Source organism: Malaya genurostris, chromosome 2 (assembly GCF_030247185.1).
Source record: "Malaya genurostris strain Urasoe2022 chromosome 2, Malgen_1.1, whole genome shotgun sequence".
Classification (NCBI taxonomy): Eukaryota; Metazoa; Arthropoda; class Insecta; order Diptera; family Culicidae; genus Malaya; species Malaya genurostris.
The window spans coordinates 123,954,728-123,974,150 of record NC_080571.1 but is presented as its reverse complement, the minus strand read 5'-3'; the positions used below and the strand labels follow the sequence as shown (position 1 = coordinate 123,974,150).

General features: G+C 36.9%; 1 protein-coding gene across 4 annotated transcripts in view; it reads left to right on the top strand.

The window, feature by feature from the left end:
• The first annotated feature begins 4,238 nt into the window (after positions 1 to 4,238).
• LOC131427034 (uncharacterized) overlaps positions 4,239 to 19,423 on the top strand; it is a 101,851-nt gene continuing 86,666 nt past the window's right edge. For 2 of the 4 annotated variants that reach the window (XM_058589914.1, XM_058589912.1), the window contains exon 1: positions 4,239 to 4,946. The gene's annotated coding sequence lies outside the window, so the exon portion shown is untranslated. The remainder of the gene's footprint in view (positions 4,947 to 19,423) is intronic. The other 2 variants (XM_058589915.1, XM_058589916.1) reach the window with 2 other exon arrangements.

The following is a 19,423-nucleotide window of genomic DNA, read 5'->3' as shown; positions in this document are numbered from 1 at the left end:
ATTGTTCATCATTTTATAATAAAAATAATTCAAACCATTAGCAATAATTCTCCCATGAAAGTTATCATGGTCAGAAAATGTGTTACTTGAGGAATGTATTTCTTTTTAAAACTCGTAACTCCAATTGTCTACCTTACACCACTTCGAACCTTCTGTCTCAAGCGATACTCACTGCTTAATAGATTAATGGTAAGGCAAAAAACAGACATTGAAAAACAAGAACTACTTAACCCCTTAACGCTTAACATTTTTCCATTCTATAAAAATCGTTATCGATTCTTCAATTATTATTAAAAAGATGTTTTTTTCATTGAATGTTAAAAAACTGGTTTCTAATGGGAAAAAAGTGTTTCTGAACGAATAAAAAAAATAACTGTCAATCTTTATTGAACTATAAAAGTTTGTGCAAAACCATGTATCGAAAAAAAACAAATAGGGAAAAATATTTCCCATGAAATTATAGGGAACTTATGCACCCTGCTATGTTTTTCAGGTAATATTATCTTGTTTTACACCCACAATAGCTAAAATATTGTGTTGTACTGACATATTTCGTCCTGGACATCTTATGGTCGTGAAAGGGTTAACATATTTACTTGATTCTAAGGTATGTTCATTTCATAATTGTGTTGTTGTGACATCATAAAAGACTAAGCACGGGTATGTTTTTCATTTGACAAACTTCTACATTACATTTTCAATGAATATATCTAAATGCATTCTTACATATTTGATGTGATTGTTGTTGTTAGAATAACATGCCGAGTGCTAGCGATATTTTTTTTATTCAATAACATAATATTTTAGGGAAGCTAGCGGTATTGATCCACATAAATATTGTAAATAAGACAATGTTGCAAATAATTGCTAGAAAAATAAAATATCATTCCGAGATATTGGTTAGAACTCAAAATAATGATTGTTTTGTTTTCATGCAGTTAATTCAAGTGAATTCTTAAACACAAAACCAAAACCGGAGCAATAAACGCAAGCAAACACGTTATTTTAAGCGCCGTCGTTCTTCGAAACCAGAATATTTTAATTAGAAATGATCAAGATTAAAATAAATTCGCCTTACTTGTCATTGTTTTGCTATTCAAATACATTCAAAACCTTTAATAGAAAATGCGTTAAAAATACGTTCATCACACGGATACGGATTTATGTTGCAGATATCACCATCGTAACAGAAACACGCCTGAAGTTATAACAATCAAAGTGCGTTACGCTTAAATTTCAGTAAAATCAGTAAAAATAAATCACGATCCGAGAACTTTTAATCATGGTGTGTTATCATAACATGAAAATGTACTATTTTTTTTCAAATCATGAATCGTTTTGCTCATTTCTTGAATCAGAATTTTGCCCATGTGGTACCTATTTTGAAGAAATGCTGAGCTTAAATCAAAAACAATTGTCAAATTCTACTTCACCGATCGCGAGCAATCATGAGCCGCGCTCTTTTGAAACCGACTTTTACATAGGTTCCTAGCACTGATTTTCAATTTATTCCTAGCACTGATTTTCTGAGTGCTCGGAATCATTCTCATTCAATAATAATTTTTGAGTGGTGGGGGGCGACAGGGTCTAACACTTTTGAAAAATCATTTATTTTTTTCTTTATATTTTCTTATAGTAAAACATTTCAAGAATATTCTGTGAAATTTTCAAGAATATCGGAACAAAACTCTGCAAGTTATGGGCTTTTATCTTTGATTATCTCATACTGCGAAGAAGTAAGAGCTCGGTACATGGGACCAAGAATTCTGCTTCGATTGACTTAAAAACTTGTTGAAACATTCTTGAAATGTTTCATAAATTACATTGATTTTATAAACAAAACACTTTAAACGCTTTTTGCTCGACAGCAGGTTTTGAAAGAAAAACTACTGCACCAATTTTGTTCAAATTTTGCATACACTTTTTACATATTAAAAACCAGACCCCAACGTTTTCTTTTTTGTTGTTTGTTACTTTGGGGTGGTTTTACAGCTTCAAAACGGCGGATTTTTTCGTGAAAAATCGTAGTTTTCACTTTGAACAACCACCAAAAATTCAAAAAATTAAAAAAAAATCAAACAAAAACGTTGGTGTCTAGAAAAACTTCTACTCTAACTATACTACTTTGATTTGTTCACTTCTGATTAGCCTGCGCTGAGATGTGGACACCGCAAATCATGATTTTTTAGAATCGTCTTCAAAAATACCTCTTCACCGACTTATTTCTCAATATTTTTCCACGAAAAAATTACAAAATGTTGTTCGAAAAATGCTTTTTGTCATGGGAAACATTAAAATTTTTTTTATTAAACGACAATTCTGAAAATAATTCTCAAAAAAAGAAGTCTAAAAATGTTTTAATTTCTCAACGGGTAGTTTGCATACTGAAATCTCCATTTACATGCGAAATAAATTCAGTATAAAGTTGTGTTATGATGATAATCATAGATAATTCTTTTTCATTAAATGTGGCTAAATACAAAGAACTATCACTCAGACCCTATTATTAAACCGAACAATAATCGTGTAACCTAATTAAATAGTTAGAAATTGATTTAGTCGTATAAAGAATAATATTGTGGTCTAATCTTGCTTCCATGAATCTTATAGAAGGGATCCAGACTAAGTGTAGCAAGAATAATGCAATGCAAATCGTTATGCAGTATCGATTTGATCAAGCTGTTGTCCTACCAGGAATAAAACGCTTCAAAAGACTCAGAACTTAGTACAAATAACTTGCACAGACTCACATATATAGAATTATCAGATGCAATAAAATACAGTATTAGAGATAAACTCAAGACAAGCTGATTACCGCCAGTTTCAGTTAAATTATCATTTACATCAAAACAACAATTGTCTTATCACTACATGCGTTATAACTATGACAATGTTCGTTCATGTTATAATAAAATAAAGTTACAATATGAACAAAATTAAGGAATTTGGTTGCGTATGCATTGGTTCCTTAATATGCAAAAGTGAATATCAATTAAAGTAACAAAATATGTTCTGCGGGCTGCGTCACATATTTTCTTCCTTGTATTGTTGCCATTCTATTTCCAGACACTTTCCGAAGATTATCGACGCTTTTTAACGAAGGATCATTAAAATTACACTATTACTGAGTTTATTGGTTGACGATTATTAAAATATTTCACATTCACATTTTTCGATCAAAATATATAATCTCTATTCGCTGTTTATAAAATGATTAAGTTTGTACGTTTTCTGTCTTGAAAATTGTTATGATATAAAATCGTTTCATTTGTCCAGATTTATATTTGTTCGTATCCAAAATTGATCTTTTAAGTAATTTTGAAATCATCATAATTTACTTTCATTTAAAGGATATTTTCAAAAAACTTTTAAATGTAAAAACTTGTTGAAGGCAGAAAAATAAAATAGAACCAATTGTTCTGAAAGAATCTAATTGTCATTTTGATCATTCGCCAAAAATGTGAACACTAATAGTAGAGCCAGTTTGTAATTTGTGAGACTTTTAGTGCATCCATCATCATCTTTATTTTTGTATTTATTATGGGATTATTTATTATACCTTAGAATTATTTCATTTTTAATGTAATCGTGATCGGTCGTATCTTGCATACAACTCTTTAATTATTTGGTTCTGTTTCGGATTTCGGAAGGGGCCAGGGCCCCTGGGGCCCCCCTTTGGGTACGTACCTGGACTGAATGTAGGTGCAATGAGGTCAAGTAACAATGCGTTAATATGTATAGTAGGGTGCTTGTTTATTGGTCATCTCTTATTTAGTAAAGCGATAGTGCTCAATGATTAAACACCTCAAAAAAGTCCCTATGTAAAATTTTAGCTAAATCAAATATGGGTAAGTGGAGCTACTCGGCGGTCAAAGTTTGACAGTTTTCAGTCTTTTCAAGCTTTGACCACCGGGAGGCTCCACTTACACATATTTGGTTTAGCTACTGTTTTGCATAGGGATTTTTATGAGGTGCTCATTCATTTAAGCACTACGATATTAAAGATGTAAGTCTAGCGTATTTCTCCAAGTCATGCTTGCAAACTATGATACCATGAAATTATAACTTCACGACTGAAAGATCGAAAAATCGTGCGATCACGGTAAACCGTGACACGGTATTCATCACCATCGTCATCATCATCATTAGCATAGTCATTCATCATTAACTGTTTCCACTGAGTGCATCCTGGGCGAAATCGTTGAATGTAGCACTTTTGTTCGTTAGTCGTCGCTGAATGTTGAAGTAGCTCGGACGTGATCGCACTGAATTTGTCGTGAAATAAGCTCACATCTCTGATTGCTGGGGTATTAAAAATACCGACTTTCTAACCTTCACCATTGCGCAGCTAGAGCGTGTTACCTAACGAACCTAACCAAATCTAGAGTGGATTGTTGCGTTCTCGGCGATGTACTCGAAGGTGCTGAAGCATTGATCTGTTGTTGTTTGAGAGGAAGAAAGTTTCACAGTTTGTGTCGCGAGTTTGTGTGATTCGATAGTATGAAGTATGTAATGGGCAAATTTGTCCAACTGTCGGAATCGATCAAGTGCCATTTTGAACGCTAGTGATGGTGATGGTATTTCACGCGGTCAGAGTTCACTCACCTGCTTGTACATACACTGTTTGATGCGTAAGTGAACCTACATAGAATCGAAAATAGAAAGTTCCTCCGTCACTATAAATATCCGCAGGAAAAGTGTAGCGAAAATACAGTGAAATGACTCTGCCAGCAGCACGTATTCGGCAGCAGAAAAGTGTGTTTTCCGTCTTCCCCGTTTGACTCATCTAAATATATAGAAATTTATGTTTGGTTCGCTGGTGAATTGCGCATTTCAGTGCATCGAGGAAGTGGATCAAAAATCAATCGAAATGAGCCTGTCACGCGTTCGTTTGGACTTTGCTGCATCGTTTAGTAAAGGTGGAGGATCATCACTCATCCGATGAGGTTAGTAGTTCTTCGAACATCCGACACATCTGTCACATTGCGATTTTGTTTTATTTATCTTCCATTCTACGCTAAATATAGGAAATTCGTGCACATATTGTGCGCGTCCTTTCTTGTTTTTATGCAAATTACTTAGCGTGACGAGACTTCGAGAGGAATGGATTGAAGAAAAAAAGCGTACGCGTGTTCTGGGAACGAATGATGCCTCACATGACACGAACGGAAACGAATTCATGTTGAATCATGCTAAATATTTGACATATTTCGCTTGTAAAATCTGCTCAAGTCCATTGGGATGCACGGAATTTGTATGAAGCACATAGGATCGGTCTTTCGCTCTTATTAGCAAGGATTAGAAAAACTAAAATGCTGACGCTTATCGGTAAACGTCAAGGTTTGGTGTTATTTCGAAAAAAATTTTTTAAGCCGACTTTCTGGGAATCATTAACTTAGGTTTTTTGAGATAATCTCACTTCCAAGACTTTTGGCATCAGAAAAAAAGTTTCAAACCAAATTTTGCATGAGGACTTTTTTGGAGGCTTCAAAATTTTGAGCACAAGCGCTTCACGAAACAAAGCGGTAAAAAAGCAATTCCAGTACTTCCGAAATAGCCACCGACAGCAGAGAAATACTTTCATCAACGAAACCAATGTAGAACAAATTACACCAACCCAGCTAACAACAAACCCAACGCGTTGGTAATATGATATTTAAATTAAATAAATAACAGCAATAACGTTGTTCCCACCAGCAACAGTGACGGGGGTGAATAGTGAAAAGTGAATCATTGTTTTTCCTTCATTCGTAGGATACTACCCCATCAGATAAAAGTTTTAATATACGTTTGGTAAAATTGGCTCGATCATCTCCGGGAAATCAATGCGAGTTTTCTATTAGAGGGTCTTTCAGCCGGTAGCAAACTAAAATAATCGATTCTATAACCATGATAATGGTGAAGGAAAATTCTCGATCGCACGGGGCAATTGATTGATTATCCAAATGTATTCATCTGAATGCTACCCGTAACTGTGGAATTCCATTTAAGGGGCTATATATCTTACGGTTAGAGAAAAGAAGCCCAATCGTTCGATTACTCTAGAATGTAAGAAAATTATTTTATTTCAATGAATTAAATAGTACAATGTTCTGTTTATTTTTTTTTCCTTAAATACGTTTATTTCTTAAGGCAATTTACTTAAGTTTTTCTTCGCCGTATCATCACTTTTACATAGAATTCTTAACCTAATATAATACTAATATAGTAACAGTGATTTGAGTTTAATAAAACATATTCCTCTTATTTTTTAAATATCATATTAGCTATTTCGTTATTTATTATTAAATCTACTTAAGAACATTATTTGAACCAAGCGATTTACTACTATAAATTATAAGATAAGCTTAAATTTTTATACATTTTGTTGTTGATTTCGTAACCTATTTTGAGTTTGTTTGTATCAGCACATCATTTTTATTAAAATTTTGCTATTAGATGAACTAATGGACGCAGCAGGAGTCAGAACTAACCCTCAAAAGGGTCAATTATTAAATTGAAACTTCAATTTTCTTTATGAAATGATAAAGAAGTTTCATGTAAGAAAGGTCACGACAAGCAAGAATGTCTTGAACTGGGACATTGGATAGTCTACCTTGGGTACGCAAGGAATTTATTAGTTGAGATCTGACATCACGATACTCCACGCATGTCCAAACGACATGATCAATATCGCGATAGCACAATGATTAGTTGCGGAAAGTCCAATTCGAAGAAGATGTGCATCTTACGTGTAGTGATTGGACATGAGTCTGGACATCAAACGAATTAAGTCCCTACTCACATCCAGTCCCTTGAACCATGCCTTTGTCGAAATTTTAGGAATAATTGAGTGCATCCACCGACCCAGATCATCTTTATCACAAGAAGCTAGCCAGCTGGCAAGTGTTCTTTGGCGAGTCGCGCTATAAAATTCGTTGAAAGCAATCGGTCTCTCATAAATTTCACCCTCAATAGCACCACGTTTGGCTAAATTATCGGCTCTTTCATTGCCTGGAATGGAGCAATGAGTCGGGATCCAGACTATAGTGATTAGATAATTATTATTCAATATGTCGTTCAGACACTGTTTTATTTTGCCCAAGAAAAACGGTTCATTTTTGCCAGCAGCGTTTGAGCGAATGGCTTCAATTGCACTCAGAATATCTGTAAAGAGGAAATAATGGTTTGGAGATAATGTGACGATTACATTCAAGCTATAATGAACTGCTGCTAACTCTGCTATATAAACAGATGCAGGTTCTTGAAGCTTGAATGAGGCCGAAACATTATTGTTGAACATACCAAACCCTGTCGCTTCTTCAATTCGCGATCCGTCCGTGTAAAACATTTTCTCAGAGTCAATATGCCTGAACTTACTTGAAAATATTTTTGGGATTTCCATAGAGCGTAGGTGATCCGGGATTCAACGCACTTCGCGCTGCATGGATGTGTCGAAAAATAAAGTTGAGTCAGGGACATTTAGGAGGCTGACACGAATAGGAATATATCTTGAAGGGTTGATTTCCTGTGACATATGGTTAAAATATACTGTCATGAATTTTGTTTGAGATCGAAGCTCGACTAGTCGTTCGAAATTATTATTTACCATGGGATTCAGCACCTCACATCTTATTAGCAGGCGTGATGAAAGCTCCCAAAATCGATCTCTTAATGGAACTCCCGCCAGAACTTCAAGACTCATTGTATGTGTCGAATGCATGCAGCCTAAAGCAATTCGCAAACAACGGTACTGAATTCGCTCAAGTTTGATAATATGAGAATTTGCAGCGGAACGAAAACAAACGCATCCATATTCCATCATTGTATCGTTGTCTGATACAATTTTATTAGATCTTGCGGATGAGCACCCCACCAAGACCCTGTTATTGTTCGAAGAAAATTTACTCTTTGTTGGCATTTCGTTATCAGATACCTAATGTGTCCTCCCCACGTGCATTTGGAATCAAACCACACCCCGAGGTATTTGAAAGTCAAAACCTGTTCGATTATTCTTCCCATCATATGAAGCTGAGGTTGCGCGGGATCATGCTTTCTTGAAAAGACGACCAGCTCTGTTTTCTCCGCAGAGAATTCGATACCAAGATGAACAGCCCAAACGGATAAGTTATATAAGGTATCTTGCAATGGTTTTTGCAGATCAATAGCTTTGGATCCAGTAACTGAAACCACGCCATCATCTGCCAATTGTCTTAGTGTACATGGGGTTACTAGACAGCTGTCAATGTCATTCACGTAAAAATTATAGAGGAGCGGACTGAGGCATGAGCCTTGCGGGAGACCCATGTAACTAATTCTGAGTGTTGCCAAATCGCCATGTGAAAAATGCATGCGTTTCTCTGATAAAAGGTTGTGCAAATAATTATTTATAACCGCTGGGAGTCCATGTTGGTAAAGCTTGTCTGAAAGAACATCAATGGAAACTGAATCAAATGCTCCTTTAATGTCTAAAAATACAGATGCCATTTGTTGCTGTTGAGCGAAGGCAATTTGGATGTCAGACGAAAGTAATGCAAGGCAATCATTCGTCCCTTTATTTCTACGGAAGCCAAACTGAGTATCTGACAACAAACCGGTCGTCTCGACCCAAGTGTCGAGACGTCGTAGAATAATTTTTTCGAACAATTTTCTGATGCAGGACAACATCGCAATGGGTCTATATGAGTTGTGATTGGAAGCTGGTTTCCCCGGCTTTTGAATGGCGATAACTTTCACTTGTCTCCAGTCAGGTGGAACAATATTTTGCTCAAGAAACTTGTTGAAAAATTCCAACAAACGTCTTTTTGCGAGGTCGGGCAGATTCTTCACCAAATTGAATTTAATTCTGTCCAACCCAGGAGCGTTATTGTTACAAGACATGAGTGCTATGGAAAATTCCATCATTGAAAAGGGGCTATCAATGGAACCATTATTTGGAAAAGATTCCCTTATAATGCTATGCGTAGGAACAGAATCTGGACAAACTTTCCTCGCAAAATCAAATATCCATCGATTCGAGTATTCCTCACTCTCATTTCCTACATTACGATTCCTCATTCGTCTGGCCGTATTCCAAAGAGTGCTCATTGAGGTTTCTCTTGACAAACCTTCCACAAATTGTCTCCAATAGCAGCATTTCTTAACCCGAAGTATGTTCTTGTACTTAATTTCTAAAACCAAGAATTTTTCAAAATTCTGAGGAGTTCCTCCTCCTCGATTTAAAAACGTCTTGAAAGCATTTTGTTTCGCGTGTTTAGCATCTGAGCACTCTTTGTCCCACCAAGGATTTGGAGGTCTTCTGTTAGACGATGGACCAAGAAATCGTTTGGTTTGGGCTTGTTCTGCGGCCTCCAGAATCGAACAAACGAGGAAGCTCTTCCATTGAATTTAAGACACTCTTCCATTGAATTTAAGACACTTGAGATATTACTTTGGTATTTAATCCAGTCAATATTTTTTGTCAAATCATATGGAATATTACCTGAATTAGCAATACATTTGTTACTGCTAATTGAGATGATGATTGGTAAATGATCGCTACCGTGTAAATCAGGAAATACTTTCCAGGTGCAATCTAGTCGAATTGAAGTCGAGCAAAGAGATAAATCTAATGCACTTGGACGTGCCGGAGGTCTTGGAATCCGTGTCATGCTACCCATATTCAATACTGTCATGTTGAAATTGTCGCAAATATTATATATTAAAGATGATCTGCTATCATTGTAAACGGAACCCCACATCATTCCGTGCGAATTGGAATCTCCTAAAATCAAACGTGGAGCAGGAAGAGCTTCGACCATTTCATTAAGCTTTCGTTGTCCAACTTGAGCTCTTGGAGGAATATATAACGAAGCAATGCAAATGTCCTTTCCTTTCATGTTTATTTGACAAGCAACAACTTCTATACTAGAAGTCGAAGGAATGTTTAATCTATAAAAGGAATAACATTTCTTAATTCCTAAAAGCACTCCACCATACGGAGAGTCTCTATCGAGACGTATAATGTTAAAGTCATTAAAATTTAAAGCTATATTTGATGTAAGCCATGTTTCGCACAAAGCAAATACATCACATTTTTGACTATGCAACAAAACTTTAAATGAATCAAGTTGTGGCATGATGCTTCGACAATTTCACTGCAGGACAGTGATTGTATCATTTGCGGCGGGTGATAAATTATCCATCAAAAGATACAAAACCTGAGACAATTGGCCATTGAGCTGATAACTGCTTCAAAAAGGTTCTAGCTGTTGGAAGGAATGCCATTATGAGGGTCTTTAAGGGTTCAGATATATTGAATGCTGAGAAAATCCATTCAACAATTTCCGAAAACTTCAGTAATCCTGTTGGTGGCTGTGAAATGGAGCCCACTGGATTATTGTCTTTTCTTGTGCTAGTTCCTGGATTGGTTTGTGAATTTGACAAACCAGGAGGCACAGTTTTTGGTTTTAAATTTGGCTTTTTAGATTTAACACGGGGATCTTTTTTTGAAGGTGTAATTTTAGGAGTCTTTTTTGGTATTTTGTGGTTTGTTAATCTCCTCTTAACAGACCCTTGAGGAGTGACAAACGAGGTATCTTCACTATTTCCGTCAGAGTCAAATTCCTCTGGTTCCGCCAGATTTGAAAAACCGTTTTCGGATTCCAAAGGTGGGACATAAATGATAGTTTTGAGCATTTCCGCATATGTGCGCTTAGACCGTGCTTTTAAAGAAAGCTTCGTTTTGTCCTTACGCAATTTAAATGCAGCGCATACTGGAAGATCATCATGAGGATTTTCCCCACAATAAACACATTTTTCAATATCTTTATCGCAAAGATTATCCTTTAGAGGCCCTTGACATTTTGTACATTTCGACTTATTACTACAGTAAGTAGCTGTGTGGCCAAATTTTTTGCAGTTCGTGCAATTCATAACATTTGGTGGACATGGCTAGGCAAGGCAGATTCAGCGAATGTTACTCGATACGAATCTGAAGCTCGATAAGTTTTGTTTCCTTCTTCGAAAGATGCTGAGTACAATTGCTTGCACTCAAGTATCCTTACTCCCTCAAGCATAGAGTTTTTTAAAACGTCCAACTCCATACTCAAGCAACTCTTTAACCGAAAGACCCGCTTCGGTGATAACACCGTCTATTTCAACGTCTTTCGAAGGAATATATACGCGATATTCGCGGGTAAATCATTCACAAACAACAATCTCGTTAGCCTGCTTTAAGGAATCGACTACAACACGGATCTTGTCTTTATGGACTCTTACTATCTCTTTGGTAGCGGGAAATCGTGATGTCAATTCTTTAGATATATAAAATAAATTCAATGCCTTCATTTTACGCCGAAAATATACTAGCCATGGGCCCGCAGAAGTTTCATTGTAAAACTTCGTTCTCTGCGAGTTAGGAACAGTTTAATTTTCACCTGGTGGCAGAGATGGATCTCCTGGATTCTCATCCATTAGATCATCCATTACATAAATATGTTTAAATAATTGATCTCAACTGAATTATATAAACGAGAATATTCTTTGAAGTGAAATAAAATAAAATTATAGATCTACCTGTTAGTCGCTTTCTGCTCTCCACATGTACTCGGCATTAAGCTCGCTCCAACTATTTTAAATTTACTGTCTTCTATCTCCGTTGCTCAGCCGTCGTGGTCTTCGCAGAGCTTGGTCTGTACGCTGTCTGTACCTGGCCTTAGATACAGCGTTGTAGCTCTTATTGACGATGAGTTGTGATGCTTCTTGTGTAGCATCACACGATAATGCTTCGTTTTGTCCACCGCAACCGGTACTGTACACCATACGAACTGATACCTGGTGGTTGTCTTTGCGCTGATGCGCCCTAGCACCTCTGTGCCTTAGCACCTCTGAGCCTTTACACCCCTTCGTCTCCGCACCTCTGTGTCTGAGCACTTCTATGCGTTCGCACCTCTGTGTCTCTTCACCTCTGTGCGTATGAATGGGATTGCTTCCAAGTCGGGAACGCCCCGAATATTGGCTGTACACCAGCTTTTGCTGCGTTTGCAATAGGCGCAGGCGGGTTTTGTTTACCTGCAGCTAAAGTTGCCTTGACTCGGTGATAGCCATTAACTCACAAGCCAGTAACACAACCTGTCTGCTTGAACGCTTTTTACTGAATGAATGTTCTGTTTAGTCGACAAAGTTTTTTTTTATTTTTATATGTAGATATATGGAAGATTGTAGTTTGTGCAGCTTTTTCAAAAACCAATGAATTGATTACTGCCAAATTTTCAGGTGTTTTTCTATGGTTAGCTCGTGGATATTTGTGAAAATATTTGTTAATTTAAAATTAAATAGTATATAAATATCAATATTTGAATTCTTTTAGAAAAAAAAACATTGCCAATCATGCAAACAAATGTTTTCTCTAAAACTCCTTCGTTCAGGAACTATCTTTAGTAACTAGGAACAACACCTGAAAATTTGGAATAGATCGATTACAATCTTCCACATATAAAAATAAGGAAAACTTTACTAACTAAACAAAATATGCTGAAATATTCGATGCTTTTTAATTCATTGAAATAGAATCATTTTCTTACTTCCCAGAGTAATCAAAAGATTGGGATTCTTTTCGCGAGCCGGAACGTAAATAACCCCTTAATCAGTACCCAAGTAGCAAACATTGTTCCACATTTCTTAACTATTTCCGCAACGATTGTGTGATTTAAAAAGCGCACTTTGCTTGTATGAGGTGAAACAAATTTATGTTTCACAGCATTAATATTCTTTAAGAGAGAACTGGATATGAAACTGTTTAAACGAACATATTATACAGTCAGTTAATAAAACCGATCTGGAACATAATCCTTTCAGGTTTTGAGTTGATTTCATAAGCACCCAAGTAGCATGTTAAGTTACTGTCCTGTATTTTTCTACTGATTGTGCAATTTATCAAGCTAGTTTATAGTACTATTCTAGTAACTGTTGTGTTATGGAAAAAGCGCAATTTTTCTGTGTTGTGCGACATATCTTTAAGTTCTTCTGTTATTACGAATATTTATTCGCAACGATTGTGCAACTGATACAAAAACTCATGCGTCGATCCCATCACAGAAACCGTGATAAAATCAACGAAAAAACAATTGTGAAACTCGTGAAAACTACCACGTAATGTAAACATCCCAAGTAGCAAATGTAACTTATTGAAATTTGAAGAGGTTCTACAATTGTCTTAGAATTGTTTTTTATGTTAGATAAGTTCAAAAAGATTTTTAAATATATTAAAATCTGTTGTGCAACTTATACCTGTTAAGTTTTACGGTAATACCGAAAAAATCACTATAGAACAATTTTAAGTATATCTAAAACAATTGTGCAGCAAATCACCAACTTGCCCACGTTGCACCAGTAGTTATAGAAAGTAAAACGAAGTAACTAGAACAATTATTCAACTTATCAAAAATTTTCCAAATGGCTGTCATAATTGTATCGGACCCAATATATGCCGAAATGGCAGTATATCTCTTGTGAAGAAAAAGTGATGTGAAATTATGCTCTCCGCAAGGCAAAAACTGATAAGCCGAATTGAAAACCTCGCAGTAAGAATTGTTTTGCTGCCGAGTCCGCATTGTCTTGACTACCTCATGAAATATTAGGTCAGTGTGTGCAGTTTTCTTCATTTTTAGAAACACAATTCGAAACTTGCAAATAAGTTGTACCAGATATATCTGCTTGAAATGAACGTAAAACTTGCCGACATGAGAATATTATCATAAAAGTTTCAGAAATACAGCATTACATACGCAATGAAAACAAAAATCGATCAATTAATTTGTATTCGGTTTTTATCTCGTGAAAAATATGAACAGACCTGACATCACTTTTCAAAGATATTGAACGAAAAGTTACGTTCATCATAGTTACTCTCATAGTTATATATTACCGCTTGAGCAACTTGTTCTTGCAACTAAAGCACATGGGCTTACCAAAATAATACCTACAGTTCGTATCACAAATGTCGGGTTCACTAAGATGAATGACTAAACTGTATTGTTATTGTATTATGTATTGTTATATTTACGTGTTTATATTTCCTTTTATTTAGGTAAAATAAATCATTACGTTGGGTGAACCATTTTCTATCAACACACTGATACCCTCGATGCCATATTGGAAAATATTGAAGAAAAATTAATTTCAAGATTTTTCAGATTAATTGAAACATCAATATTATTAAAATCGTCTGAAAAGGTGTATGAATGTTTGATAACTTTCTTATACATATTTAAAACAATCTCCCGATCATATTCATGGAAAAGAATAGATTGTTAATTTCATAGAAATTGATGTGCAATCATCAAAACATGTACATTCAAAGGCGCTTGAAAATTTCAGGTGTACGAAGACATGTTTCACCATAAAAATGCAGTTCGTTTTCGATTTTCTATTTACTAAAACATAAAATATCAATTCTACAATATGTAGTATTACCATTTATTTATGTGCAGAATATTTTTGAAGCTCCATGTTTGTGTTACGGGCAGTTGTATAGAAAATCAAATGTGAAACTTATTCATTAGAAATTATGTTTGCTATGTTTTTGTAAACATCAATTCAATTCTTGTTCACATTACGTATTAGTTTCCATGAGTTTCACAATTGTTTTTTCGCCGATTTAATTGCTGCATTTGTAGTGGGATCGATGCATGAGTTTTTGTATCAGTTGCACAATAATTGTGAATAAATGTTCGTAACAACGTAAGAAATTAAAGATATGTTGCACAACACAGAAAAATTGCGCTTTTTCCATAACTCAACAGTTACTACAATAGTAATATGAACTAATTTGATAAATTGCAAAATCTGTAGAAAAATACAGGACAGCAACTTAACGTGCTATTTGGGTGGCGGTATAAAAATGCAATACTAGGCTGCAACCTGGTATTTAACGGCGAAATGTTCACGAGTGATTAGCAGTTTTTATTCCACCTGCAAATTTCTCGCTGGAGATGGTGGTGAACTGACTTCGTTCGCACCCTTCGCATCCCTTTCCATCAGTTCAAAAATTGTGTCATCAACTGCATATTTTATTTCGTATGTACGCGAAAGTGATGACATTGTAAGGAAACACGTATCCACCAAGTGACGCCAATCGAGCCCACATATTTTATTTACAGGGTCCGGCACTCGAAGTGTAACCAACTTCAGACCGCTCGCGCAGCTGACGCACGGGCATCAGCTCTCTAGAAATTTGCTAAATGACAGTTCGGAGTTGTATTGTTTACAAGCGCAAGAAAGCATTTTGCCAAAAGTGAACGCGAAAAAAAATTTTGACTTGAGAGAGCGAAGGAGTTGCTTCGTTTGGCCGAAAGCGGTCAATTTCCGAATTTTCTGACGAGAAAATTTTTCCAATTGAGCAATTCGTAAACTCTCAAAACAATAGGGTTTACTTGACCGACCGTTCATACGAGAATTTGAGTCATCGATTGGCCACCAGGAGGCAGCACCTGCAACAGATAATGGTTTGGGCCGCTGTAACCGCAGATGGGCGCTCTCCAATCGTTTTCATCGAGCCTGGCGTCAAGGTAAATGCGACATATTATCGGGAAAGTATTCTGGAGGTTGCTTTGAAGCCGTGGGCAGACAAACATTTCGGTGGCAGACCATGGACGTTTCAGCAGGACTCGGCACCGTCCACAAAGCTCGAGTGAACCAAGAATGGCTGAAAAACAACGTTCCGAACTTCATCACGTCCACACAATGGCTCTCGAATTCACCAGATGCGAATCCAATGGATTATTCTCTTTGGGCCATTTTGGAGAGCAAAGTCCGAACTAAAAGATACACCAGTCTCGAGGCGCTGAAAAAAGTTATTGTCCGCGAGTGGGCCTAAATACCTGCAAGTCACATTCGGCAGCTTGCGATTCGTTTTTTGACCGTCTCAAGGCCATAGTCAAGACAAAAGGTGGTCATATCGAGCAAAAGTGAAATGATTCTGAATTTTGTATTATTTTTACACATTTTGTACTTTGAATTAAGTAAAAGTAATTTTCCAAACTGAATTTATGACCTTTTTAATTGGTTACACTTCGAGTGCCGGACCCTGTACTGAACAGGCTGATGCATGGATTAGTTTTTTCGATGACAATCTTTCTAATAAAATGCAAAGGTCAAAAGGGAGAATGTTTCGTTAGTTTGAGCAGGAGTACGAAACTGAAATAAATCACATTTATTTTTCAATTATTATTAGATGATTCCGCTCGAACGAATTTGTTGGGATTTAAAGAAATATGTAAACAAATTTCATACAGTTTCATACTTCATACTGCTACAATTGCATCAGTTTCTCTTTTCCCAATTTCGATTTGGTTGTTTTTATTCTACGAAATTATTCCTTCGTCCAACATACATATTTAAAAATATTTATTTTTAATTGTTCATGACAACTCTTTCTCATAAATTTCTCTTAGCTTCTAAGCATAGGTTTATCTAACTATTATTTTATTTAGGTTTATTTGGGACTACAATTTGATTAATGAAAATAATCTCTCGTGAAACCCCATTAGAATTACTATGTTAATATTGAAAATAAGTCTACCTCTCTGATTTTGTGATATGTTGAATAAATAAAAGAAAAATATTTTATATGGCTAATCAGCTCACTCTTGGTAACCCATAGTAGATATTTAGCTAGATTAAACGTTACACTTCAAATTATTACAAGCAAAAATCAATGATTTTCTCGGTAGCCAGCTTCTCTGATAAAACTATTTGAAAACAGATTTCAAAATAGTTTTTAATCATGATTTATGTTCATTTTTGCCTTTCTTATATAGAAAGGTTATACAATCACTTGAAAAACATTCGTGCCGTGACTATCGGATCGATCGGACGTAAATTCGGCTTTCTCCAATCGCGTGGTGAATTGTTTTATTCCGTTATCAAGGTCATTCCGTATTCTATTGTTTGCATCAGTGATAATTCGAATTAATCCGTTCTCAAGGCCGACTGTGAGCTTGTGTGAAGCAGCACTGCGTGCGGTACCGTTAGCCAGCGCCAGCGCTGGGCGCCGCGTATATATCGTTGTACATTAGAAACAGTGATAAATATATATAGTGATAAAAAGAGAAACGTTTCATTGGACAGTGTAGTGAGAGACAAAAAAAAGTGCTTTTTCCTGAAAGAGGTTTTTTGCACTCTACTGGAAGGAATATTTACCCATTGCCTCGGACTGGGTATTGGCAGCCGTTCACCGTTTTGGAGCTTAAGCTAAGTAAAACTTTATTTTCTCTGTTGTTTAATACCACTTCAATTGCACCCCGAATCTGACCGCACGGACACAAGTCCGTGACATGACAGGCGATATCAAATTGCCTGACCTTCCCCTTGATGATCAGATGGATGCTTCAGATGGCAATAAATCGCGCATTAGAAGCTATCCCGATGGGCTTGCACTCTCGGCCGGACCGTATGCGGTTTACATCCGGACCAAAGCGAATGGTAAAAAATTGAACCTTCTAAAACTTTCTAATGACCTGTCCTCGCGATACAATACTGTACAAAAAATTGAAAAAGTACGCCCGGACAAGCTTAGGGTCTTGTTAGCCAGTGCAAAACAGGCTAATGAGATCGTTCAAAGTGAGAATTTCACGCGGGAGTATCGCGTATACGTACCAGCTCGCGAAGTCGAGATAGACGGCGTGATCACCGATCCGAGTCTGACTTGCGAGGACGTTCTTAAGCATGGGGCAGGCGGATTTAAAAACCCCCTACTCAAGAACGTTAAGATACTGGACTGCAAGCAATTGCGTTCAGTATCGACCGCTGAGGATGGGACTAAGTCCTATATCCCATCAGACTCGTATCGGGTGACTTTCGCTGGCTCGGCTTTGCCTAATTACGTCCTCCTAGACCGAGTTCGTTTACCTGTTCGTCTTTATGTACCGCGGGTCATGAACTGCACCAATTGCAAACAATTGGGACATACAGCATCCCATTGTTGCAATAAATCCCGGTGTATAAAGTGTGGAGGGAGTCATGCGGATAACTCCTGCAGTGGAGACAATGAAAAGTGTCTCTACTGTAAGGAGGGGCCGCATGACCTCTCTGATTGTCCCGTGTATAAATTGCGTAAGGATAAAATGAAGCGTTCACTCAAGCAACATTCCAAACGCTCATTTGCGGAAATGTTGAAATGTGCTACGCCACCTACCGAAAATCCTTACGCTTACTTGTCAACTGACGAGAGCGAATATGATGACCCCCTCGAAGGTACATCTTCGGCTGTCCCTCATAGCTCATCAATTAGAAAGAGAAGAAATAAATCCTCTCAAAAGCTCCCTAGTAAGGGTTCGAAGATGTCCTCTGATGGGTCTCGAAAAATTACAACAACTGGTAGTGATGGCAAAAAACCAGAGAAAAAAGCTCCAGGCCTTGGAAAATTAAATTCCGAGCAAGAATTTCCATCACTTCCTGGGACTTCAAAACCCCCGAAAGTCCCTAAAGATCAGTCAGAGAATTTACCAAATACTGGGTTTGTTAAATTCTCTGATATTGTGGACTGGATCATGTCTACTTTCAATATTTCTGAACCTCTTAAAAGCCTGATAATGGCTTTTATTCCTACAGTTAAAACATTCTTGAAGCAGTTGACTGCAAAATGGCCCCTTCTTTCAGCGATCGTATCCTTCGATGGCTAAGTCACCCACCGAGGTCACGGATACAATCACTGTTATACAGTGGAATTGTAGAAGTATCATCCCAAAAATAGATCCTTTCAAATTTCTAGTAAATAATCTGAAATGTGACGCATTTGCATTGTGCGAAACTTGGCTAACTTCTGAAATACCCTTAAACTTCCACGATTTTAACATTATTCGTCTGGATCGAGATGATCCCTATGGAGGAGTACTTTTAGGGATCAAAAAGTGCTATTCTTTCTATCGCATTAAGCTCCCCTCGATACCAGGTATTGAAGTTGTCGCATGTCATGTTACAATCAAAGGTAAGGACCTTTGCATTGCTTCCATCTACATTCCCCCAAGAGCCTCGGTTGGGCATCGGTGGCTCAGTGATATCGTAGAGCTCCTTCCTGCACCGACGTTGGTTTTAGGAGACTTTAACTCACACGGTACGGGATGGGGCTGTCTTCACGATGATAACAGATCAACTATGATCCATGATATCTGCGACAACTTCAATATGACAATCTTGAATACGGGAGAAATGACACGAATTCCTGCACCACCAGCAAGACCAAGTGCGCTAGACTTATCCCTTTGCTCGACATCGCTACGGTTGGATTGCACGTGGAAGGTAATCCCTGATCCCCACGGTAGCGATCATCTGCCTATCGTAATTTCAATCGCCACCGGATTAAGACCATCGGAGACAATCAATGTTTCGTATGACCTCACACGAAATATTGATTGGAAATGCTACACAAATTCGATATCTGAGAAACTAGAAACAACACAAGAAC